This window comes from Tamandua tetradactyla, chromosome 3 (assembly GCF_023851605.1).
Source record: "Tamandua tetradactyla isolate mTamTet1 chromosome 3, mTamTet1.pri, whole genome shotgun sequence".
In the NCBI taxonomy this organism is placed as follows: Eukaryota; Metazoa; Chordata; class Mammalia; order Pilosa; family Myrmecophagidae; genus Tamandua; species Tamandua tetradactyla.
Genome location: NC_135329.1, coordinates 165464999 through 165475473, shown reverse-complemented (window position 1 = coordinate 165475473; position 10475 = coordinate 165464999). Strand labels below are relative to the sequence as shown.

General features: G+C 39.0%; 1 long non-coding RNA gene across 1 annotated transcript in view; it reads left to right on the top strand.

Moving 5' to 3' along the window:
• The first annotated feature begins 4 nt into the window (after positions 1–4).
• Positions 5–10475, top strand: part of LOC143677898 (uncharacterized) — a 32522-nt gene continuing 22051 nt past the window's right edge. The window contains exons 1-2 of the long non-coding RNA XR_013172972.1: positions 5–200; positions 4999–5116. This is a non-coding gene — a long non-coding RNA (uncharacterized LOC143677898). The remainder of the gene's footprint in view (positions 201–4998; positions 5117–10475) is intronic.

The window sequence follows — 10475 nt, the reverse complement described above, 5'->3', positions numbered from 1 at the left end:
TCGGCACGCCCGTCGCCCCTCCTGCCTGGCGCGGGGAAAGGGAAGCGAAGGGGCGGGAACAGGCCGGCGACGCCCGCGCAGCCTCCGTCGCTCCACCCCGGAGTAGTTAGCGCAGCCTGACCGCCTTCCAATCAGCTCTCGGACCCGCACTCCCCGCCCCATCCTGCACTCCCTTCCGCCTTCCTGGATCGGTGCTCAAGGTTTTTCTCTGCTTGTTTTCTTGTTTGCTGCCTGTTACTGGGCAATTTACAGGGTTTTTCTGCCTTTTTCCACTTATGTTGTTTAGTCCCTTGGTGATGGGGAACGGTCGTTGGGTTTAGAATCCAATGGGCACGTGAAAAACTGTAGTTGAGTAGAAGAGGGTAACAGCGGCTGGTCGGGTCAGAAAGAAGTCAAGAGCAGGAATGAGGAAGGGGTCTTTGACTGTAAAGTGGAGCAACTTGAAGATCAGTTCAGCCGCCTCATTTTAGGTATATTTCAATTGAGATCCAGAAAAGTGAGGTCGTTTGCTGAAGGTCACCTAACATCTCACCTAGTGAGCCAACAAGGACCTGGCCTTGCTCTTTTCAATTCGATAGTACTAAGCAGATAGTTAAATTTCTTTGCAAATTTCGTAATTTCCCTTACCCCTCCGTTCTCAAGGTATACCCTCTTACCCATTTTTTGCTTTTCTTCTATATTTTGCACTTCGTTTTATAATCTAAAAGGAATTTATCATCTAAAGGTGGCGGGGGAATGGGCTGAAATATTATAACCTGAAGAAATAAAGTGTTGTTTTTTTTATTTTATGTGGTGTAAAGACAAACCTGAGCTCGAGCGATTTGCAAACTGTGGCCTTTAGGACACACACACCCATAGTTAACCACGGGGTGAAATGAGGGATCACAAGGAAATTGTACAACTAGTGCCTATAGCACATCGTAGATACTCAATGAATATTTCCACTTGCCAATTTTCTACTTTTAAAGAAGTGAAAAATCGGTAATAGCCTAAGCTGTGATCACTTAATCCTCGTATAGACCCTATTTTGTGAGTGCTATTCTTAATCGCCATTTTTAGAGATGATGAAACTCCAGCCGCAGAGCTAGAGAATGGCCAAGCAGGGTTTGTTTTGTTTTTTCGCATGGGCAGGCTCCAGGAACCGAACCCAGGTCTCCGGCATGGCAGGCGAGAATGCTGCTGCTGTGCCACCATTGCCCGCCACCAAGCAAGGTTTTAAATTTACACAATCTTGACCCCAGAGCCCTCCAACTTTAAAGATAATTTTTAGACTTAAATTGCAGCAGTGAAGTTAGAATAGTCAAAAAAACACTGAAAGAAGTAATAGCAGCAGGAGTATCTGTATTTTAAAGAATTATCTGGTCAGTTACTTGTAGTGATAACCAATGTTGGGAAGAGTGTCAGATAAATTGCATGTCAGAAGTCTTAATTATTCCCTGATTCTTTCTGAATAGTTTTAGATCAGCCACCACTTCCCAAACATCTGCGAACAAGTGGCATGGATATATTACATCCTTAGAAAAGAGTTTCAAAAATAATCACAACATTGCCAGAAGAGTCAAGACATTAAGGGAAGCAGAAGCTTCTATTTTGTGAACAAACGATGTCTTGAATGCCGGACATTGATGTAATGCTGGAAAGTGGTACAAAGTAATGTGACGAACTCGATTTCAACATCAAATAAATGATGAAACATGCCAGTTAATGTCAGAACCAGCATGTGACCTCAGAACACCAGTAGACTCCCAATCTGGGCACCCTTTCTCAGAGCTCTGATTCTACCACGGTTATCTGAATCTTCAGTTGGATTGCCCTCAGGCAAAAACGATTAGCACAGAAGAAATGTTTAAATCAGACCCTTGTTTTTAAGGTTTAAAGTTTTCTTCGGGGAATTAGCAGTAGACAAGAAACCCATTGAGAATGTTGAGCAGAGTTGTGGTCTAGAGGTTGAGGAAAGATAAATCCTCAGACATCTGTCCCCACAAAGGGGATGAGGTAGGGCGGCTCAGACTAACTAAATTGACATCATACAAAGTGCATTCAGGCAGTTGGGAAACCAAGCCCCACAAAAGCAGAGGCGTGGTGCTCAGAGGAGTGGCCCATTCCTTCCCTTCCCCCACAGCACAGAACTGAGAGGAAGTATCTCCTATTTCCTTCCCTACCAATTCAGCAGTTCGCAGAAAGGAAATAGCAACCATGTGCTTTCTCACTAACCAAAAGTAAAAACAGCCTTGAGAAACAATGGTGTGGTCAGGACAGGAACTCTTCCACCCAGGCTGGTTGGTTTCAACTTCCCTCAAATCACCCCCCAGGAAGGTTGTTAAAAAGAGAAAGGGGAGTCATGAAATACAAACATGCCACCCAGATCATCTTTCCTAATTTTACCATTCAATGAAACAAAGAGATCTGTCACAACTGTGCCACACAACCAGATAGGTCATAATGATGATACAGTGCTGCTGCATTCATGTATTCACAAGTTTACTTCATGGTCTTCCTTCCAAAGCTGTTGTTCTTTGGGCCCATCCATATTTTTCACAGCCAAACTTAAAATTATTCTGAGATGATGAGCTCTTCTTTTTTTTTTTTTTTTTTTTACATGGGCAAGGCACCAATAATCAAACCCAGGTCTCCGGCATGGCAGGTGTGAACTCTACCTGCTGAGCCACCGCAGCCTGCCCTTAATTCTTGTACTTTTATGCCCAAACGTCAACATCACTACCCTTGGTAAAGAAGATGTTGCTTAGTGAGCATTCAGCATAATACAAAAGTGCATCTCTTAGAATCCAACAAATGCTGTTCTGTTTATCTGGGTCCTCCAGAATAAAAGTTTTCCTGTGAATTTAGCTCACTATCCCAGTAGCCATGCTCACCTCAAATTCTGGTTTCTGGGATTACCAAAGTCGTTTTCACTTTTTTTTTTTTTTTAGCACTATCCATCTATTTAAAGCTGTTACAACAACAATAAAATGGTTTGCCAAGTATTGTTTGAAGCTAATGTTGTTTTATGGTGAAACTAACAATGCAAAAAAGTCCAACAAGAACAGTAGATACAGAGATAATTCACTTTGCAACATGATTGGCAAGGGGTAAAAAAAAAAAGGCTTGTTTTTAAAAAAGATTTAACCTAAGATTCATAAGTAATATTTAGTAATGTTTGCTACAATAACCACACAAATCATCCTATAATGATAAATGCTAACATGCACAGAGCATTTGCTATGTGCCAGGCATTTTACACTTCTAAGCACTTCACACTTATTAATTTATTACTGACTAATACATGTGAAGTGGTTGTCCTCATTTTATACTACCTAATAGAACTGGGTTTTAAAACCAGCTTATCTTGTTTCAGATCCCTTTTGGTTAACATGCTCTAGTTGGCCCCACAAGAAGTATATGACAGTTTCTCCTAACGGGACACCTGACTCATGTTGATCTGGAGGTCTCCATAACTGTTTGTAGAATTCTGATTTACTATTTTGGTTTCTCTATTAAAGAAAAAAAGAGGAAATACCATTCTCACTTTTCTCATTTTATAGCATTAGCAAGCTCACACACATGTTCTCCTTTCACACACACACACAGACACACGCACGCACATCAATAAATCATCAGGAAGAAACAGTAAATGCTTCTCCACAAATCCCTACTTAGAGGCATTTCCCATATGAACACAGTGTCCCAATCTGAAGGATGAGTACAAGTAACGTGTTCAAACCCTTTCATTTTGTATCTGAAAACACAGAGTCCCAAAGATGTTAAGATTACCAGCTATAGCCCCTAATAAATTAATGGGTCTCAGTAAAATCCACCAAAGGCTGTCAACATCCTAAAATGAGGGATAACCAGTCTAAATCAATTAAATCAGAATCTTCAAGATGTGACTCAGGCATCAAAATATTTAAAAACTCCTCAGGCAGTTACAGTATGCAACCACATTTGAGAAGCCTGGCAGGTTAAATGATTATCTTCAAAATAATTTTCTTTATTTTCCACATGCCTATTACTTCTCTGGAATAGTATTTCCTATATAGCAGTTTGGAAATCCTGTGTTGAGACACATTTCTAGAAATGAAATTATTAAGTATATATTTAAGATTTCTGATACGTACTGTCAAATAGTAGGAATTAATGCTAGGAGTTTTGTCCAGATGTGTTCTCCTATTGCCCTTTTGTATATGTATTACACATAATTAATTTATTCAACAAATATTTATTGAATGATTAATACACCAGCTCTAGGGCTGCCTCAGTAAAAATAAACAATATTAACAAAAATTCCTGACTTCATGGAGCTTATATTCTAATGGCAGTAGACAGATAATAAATAAAATAATCAGTAATGTTATATAGTGCTAAGGTAAAAAATAAAGCAAGGGAGAGAATAGGGATTTGGTGGAAGGGGCTACAGAAGGTGGTCAAGGAAGATCATATTAAGAAGGTGATATTTGAGTAGAGATCAAAGGAAGGGAGAGAGCAAGCCAGGTGGGTATCCGGGGTAAGGCATTCTAGACAGAGTGAAAGTAATTGAAAAAGCCGAAGCATGCCTGGCTTGTTCCAGGAGCAGCAAGAAGGCTGCTCTAGCAGAAGCAGAGGGAGCAAGGAGAGCGTTGCAGTAGATGAGGAGGAAGAGGAAATAATATTGTTTTTGAGGACTGCGCAGACTTTGGCTTTTACTCTGACTGAGACAGGAAGTTGTTGGAGTATTTTGAGTAAAGACTTGACATGCTAATCTGATTTAAGAGGATCGTTCCTACGGCTGCTTTGAGAACAAAAGGAACGAGTGTGGAAGCAGGAAAGTCATTTAGGAGATTATTGCATTAATCCACATGAGACGTGCTGGTGGTATGTGCCAGGGTGGTGACGGGGACAATGGTAAAATGTGATCAGCATCTGGTTCTACTTTGAAGATAGAGCCAACAGATTTGCCGAATGGTTGGATGTGAGAAAGAGATGAGATGAGTAAAATCTGATTTTCCTCTTTTTTTGTCTAAGCAACTGGAAAAATGGAGTTATTGACTGAAATGGGGAAGACTACAAGTGCAGCAGTGTGGAGGCTGGGGAAAGAGCAGCTATGCCCATCTAGGCAGGACAAGACAAGCCAGTGAGACAGGTAGAGTGGTGTCCTGAAGGCCACGTGAATCAAATGTTTCTGGGAAGACAGTGATTATGTAGTCAAAAGCTGCTATTAGACCAAGTGAGATGAAGATTGAGGATTGGTCATTGGGTTTACCAAAACTGAAGGTCACTTGTGACCTTGACAAGAGCAGTTGCAATGGGGTGGTTGGGCAAACACCTGAATGGATTGGGTTCAATAGACAATGGAAGTTCAGATATTGGAAGTATCAAAGCAAGTATATAGGGTTCCTTCTAGAGGGGTTGCTGCAAAGAAGAGCAGAGAAATGGAGTGATAACTTCAGGGGGAAATGGGAAAAAGAGATATTTTTTAAGTTGTAAAAAATATCTTCATAACTGTAGGCTGAGGAAAATGATAGGGGTGGGGGAGGGACTATGAATTGCTGGAAATATGTTTTTTTTTGAGCAGACAAGAGGAAATAGGAGATAGAGCACCAGCAAAGGGACTGATCTCCTCTAGAACAGGAGGGAAACCAGAATATTCAGATGTTAGTATATGGGTTAATACAGTGGTGGTAGTGAGTAGAAGCTGTCTTCTGATTGCTTCTATTTTCTGAGTGAAAAAGAGCAAGATTGTCATTTAAGAGTGAGGAGAATGGGATGGAAATTCTGGAAGTTTAAAAGGTGAGAAAAGAAGGTGAAGTAGTACTCCAGGAACATGGAAGAATGAATGAACTAGAGGTGTGGTACAAGTTCAGAACGTGTCACTTGAAGGTAGTGACAGTAAATTTATAGTTAGACCAGTGCACATGGTTGTGTGTTTTTCTTCAGCCATATTCCTCTGTGAGTTTAGGCACATACTAGACTGAGAGTTGAATTTAACCAGAATTGCAGTTTTGACAAATTATATTAGCCCTGTTTTTGCAATATATGGTGTACAACTCTTTCCCGGTTTGTGATTTGTCCTTTCCTTTTATCTGCAATTTTTTTGAAGCTCAGAAACTTTCTACTTTTATGTTGCCAAAGCTATTATTTTTCCTATTGTTTCTTTTTATTGCTTTTCTATGTTAGGAAGTCCTTCCTCATGAAGGGATAATATAAACTTTCTTCTATATCTTCTCCAATTTGTTATGGCTGTTTTTGTTTTTTTTTTTTATGGTTGAATTTTTAACTCTTTAATCTACCTGTATGTATGCTGTGATGCAAAGCTCTCATCAGAAAAGTACTTGAGCCATGCTGGAGACTCAGGTTCAATTCCCAGACCATGCACTTCCCAAAACAAACAAGCAAACAAACAAAAACAAACAAGCAAAAATTCAACAAATGGTGTGCAATAACAGTATACCCGCATGGAAAAGGAATGAAGTGTGACCCCACTACATAGCATACCAAAAAAAAAAAAAAAGTTACTTGATTTTCCCAAAATTATTTCTTAAAGAAACAATTCCTTAGCCTTGGATTTGTGAGTTCTTTAAAATTTGCAGTATTATCTTATGTTCAGTTTACTAAAGCTGCCAGAATGCAATATACAGAAATGGGTTGGCTTTTACAATAGGAATTTATTAGCTTACAAATTTACAGTTCTAAGGCCATGAAAATGTCCAAACTAAGGATTCGATAGAATATAAATTCTCTGAAGACAGGCCGCCAACATCTGAGGCACCTGTGTCTCACAGGAAGGCACATGACCGGCATCTGCTGATTCTTCTCTCCCGGGTTTCATTGGCTTTAGTGGCTTCCTCTCTCAGCTCCTCTCGGGGAAGTCAGGGCTGGGGGCGCTTTTTCTCTATAAGCTGCTGGGCTTTTTCTGCCTTTTATCCTCTCCTGAAGAACTCCAGTAAAAGGAGTAAGACCCAACTTGAATGGGGTAGGTCACATCTCAATTGAAATAATTTAACCAAAAGTTCCCACCTACAACAGGGCTGCACCCACAAGAATGGAATAAAAGAATATGGCCTTTTCTGGGGCACAGAACAACCTCATACCACCACACAGCGTATTATATGTGCATATTTCATAAGCTGTAGTTCCAGCCTAGCTCTTCTGGGTCCCTGATTTGTCTGTCTATTCTCAATACTTAACATGCTGGAAGTATTGTGTATTTACAATTTGTCAGCCTCTGATAGACCAAACACCAACAGCCAATCCCTTTTTTTATAAACATTCTTTGAGCAACTTGCTCACTTATTTTTCTTGAATTTTGTCAGAAAAGATCCCTCTCAAGTTTTGGTTGAAACTTAAATAAGCCTAAACAGTAATTGGGAACTATAAATTTCTTCATAATATTCAAGGGCCCCATCTAGGAACCATATACTTTCTCTGCTATTCTAGCCTTCTTTTAAATTTTATTAGACTGATTACTCATTCATCTAGTTCACATACTTTAAATCTCCTGGAGATCATGGTTCTGATTTAATTTTCATTTTACCAAAGTGATTCTTCAAGTATGTTCCCCAGAAAGGAAAGTGGAAGGTAACTTTCTGATACTTTATTTAAAAATGTCTGTTTTTTCTCACATACATATGATAATTTGGGCTGGCATAGGATTTTTAGATTATATTCCTTTTAATATTCGTCACTAAGTCCAATGGCTAGAATGTTCCTTGAAAGAAAGCTTTTAGAAGAAAGCAATTGAAAACAACCTATTTGTCATAAAAGGGAGGGACTTAATAAAGAAATTAGTGTATCTTTACTAAGGAAACCTATATTGCTATTTTTTAAATGAAGTTAGAAAAAAAAAGAGGCAAGTCCCTGTGGAAAAAAGAAATCGTATAACAATATGTACACTATGATTGGATTTTTGTAAAATTAGAAACCTGCCTGGATATATATTGACATATCTATTTCCCTATTACATTATGTGGTAGAACAATGCCAAATGTAACAAATCATTATGGAAATTAAGTTTAATTTGGGGATTGAGAGGACTTTCACTGTTTATTTTATATACTCTAAATTATTTGAAGATTTAAAACCATGTCTTATTACTAAATATTTTTATCCCCAATGTATGCATTCAGTTTTTATTTCTCTTGACACTATTGGCTCCTCAACTACAGTAAAAAGATTAGGTTAGGTGCACCTCCTAACATATTCCCATAACATACTGTACTTATTTCAACTACAGGCCTTTTCACTTTAATTTATAATAGCCTCTCTATTTATTTATTTATTCCAGGTAGACTGAAGACTCAGGTACTTTCCCTATTTCATCATTTTATCTTATACTTTACAAAGTACAGGTTCAATAACTATCCATTGAAAGTGTAGGTAAGATTTGAAAGGAAATCTGTATTATCCAGTTGTCCAGAAAGTAAAAGAGACAGTGTTCGAAGGTAGAAAAGGGAAGCGGGATGGGCAGGGTGGGAAGCCTGCGGGAGAACGGGGTCCGCTGGTGGAGAGCAGCCAAACCACCGCAGGAAAGGCTTCCTCAACTACAGTCTAAGTAAGTCAAAGGGAACAAGGCGGAGCCTTGTGGGGAAAACCATGCAAGGGCAGTAAGAAGGTAACAGTCTTTCTCCACCTAGGGGAATTCCACACTAAGATAAGGGGAGATTATATAAACTATATGGATTATGTCTGCATGGGTGAGCCAAATGGGAGTCAGTGTAGACCTTCAGAAGGGACAGTCGAAAGATCACATCACTGTGAGAGCAAGAGGAAGCTAAACTTACTTTTTTATGGAAAGTCTAAGCTGCCCCCAAAAAGAAACACACACACGCGTGCGCACACACGCATATAAAGAGAGAGGCTTAAATAAGGTGAAAGTTTATTTCTTTCTCTTGTTACAATCCAAGGTGAGTGGTCAGGTTGGTGGGGAGCCTCTGTTCCACGAGGTCACTCAAGGACCCAGAGTCCCTCCATTTACTGCTTCATTGTTCCCTGAGGTGATATCTTGAACCTCTCTGTCAAAGTTGGATGTGGGCACATTAATGTTCCAATCCCTGGGAAGGAAAAAAGTGTAACTCTAAGACTTGTAGCTTTTCAAAGGTAAAGATTGTCCAGAAATAGCAAGTTACTTCAACTCTTAGCCCATTGGCCAAAACGTAAACACATAGTCACGTCTAGCATCCAAAAAAACTATGTAGTCTCTAGCTGTACCCAGTTTAATCTCTTTTCCTATGGAAGAAGAGAGTATGGATTTTGGAGGAAAACTAGAAACTTTTGCTGTATAAAGAGATCAAATGTTGTCTTCCTAATCTAACTGGTAAAAATTGACTTGATATTTTAGCAGCCACCAAATACTGATCTGAGACTACTAAGTGTGTGTGGTGTGAAAATCAAGGACAATGGCAAGAATTTAAAACTGAATGTACTCAATTGGAAAGATTTCCCCTAATTTTGAGATGATGATCTTATTATTTTTATGTTAAAATGTTTTCTTTAATGATATGGTGATAATAAATAACATTGTAAAATATCCCTTTTTTAAAGTAAAATGGAATATTGACAACAGTACATCAGTATACCCATCCCCAATGTGTGTGTGCGTGTGTATGTTCATTGAAGTTTTACTGAATCTTGAAAGCCTTATTTGGGAATCACTGTTTCATGTGGCAAACAGGCACAGAGGCTCAGCAGAGAGGCCAAAAGTTAGGTCTTTTATTATCCCTTCTCCTCCTTCAACATTGATGATAGCATCTAATTCCAGGGTAGGTTTCCTAAAAACTTCTCACTCGACCCACCATCATTTTCCTCTTTGTAGTAGGTTTGGCCCCTCCTCTAGCCCCACATCATTCTTTACATGGTTTCACTGTAAAAGTTATATTGCATTGTATCAATAATTAATGTCTCTGTCCTCCTATGAGAACATAAGCACCCAAAGAATTAAGGAGCATGTTTTCTTCTCTTATCCCCAGAACTCACTGAAGGATTAGCTCTTTTTCAACATGAAAACAAATTCATTGTTTTTGCTGATTATAAAAGTAATCTATTGGGAGGGCCACGGTGGCTCAGCAGGCAGAATTCTCGACTGCCATGCCGGAAACCCAGGTTCGATTCCTGGTGCCTGACCATGCAAAAAATATATATCTATATATATAGTAATCTATGTTTTAAAGCAAATTTCACAGAAATGTGTAAGTAGAAAGTCAAAGTTTCTTATCATCTCACCCCTCATGGCAGTAGCTCATAACAGATGGGAGTAATTAATACTTCTAAAATGAACAAGTGAGTGAAGAAAATGCAGTACTGAGAGGCCAGGCAACTTTTTCAATGTCATAAAACTAGTTGATGAAGGGAGGACCATGACCCACTTCTCATCCACTATTCCTCATACTATCTGATGCTACTCATTTTTTAATCTTTATTTTAATTATTGAATAAAGATATATGTTCCTCCTTTTTAGTGTTAGAGTAAGCAGAAAACTTTATATTTCTTTTTAAAAATTACAGAA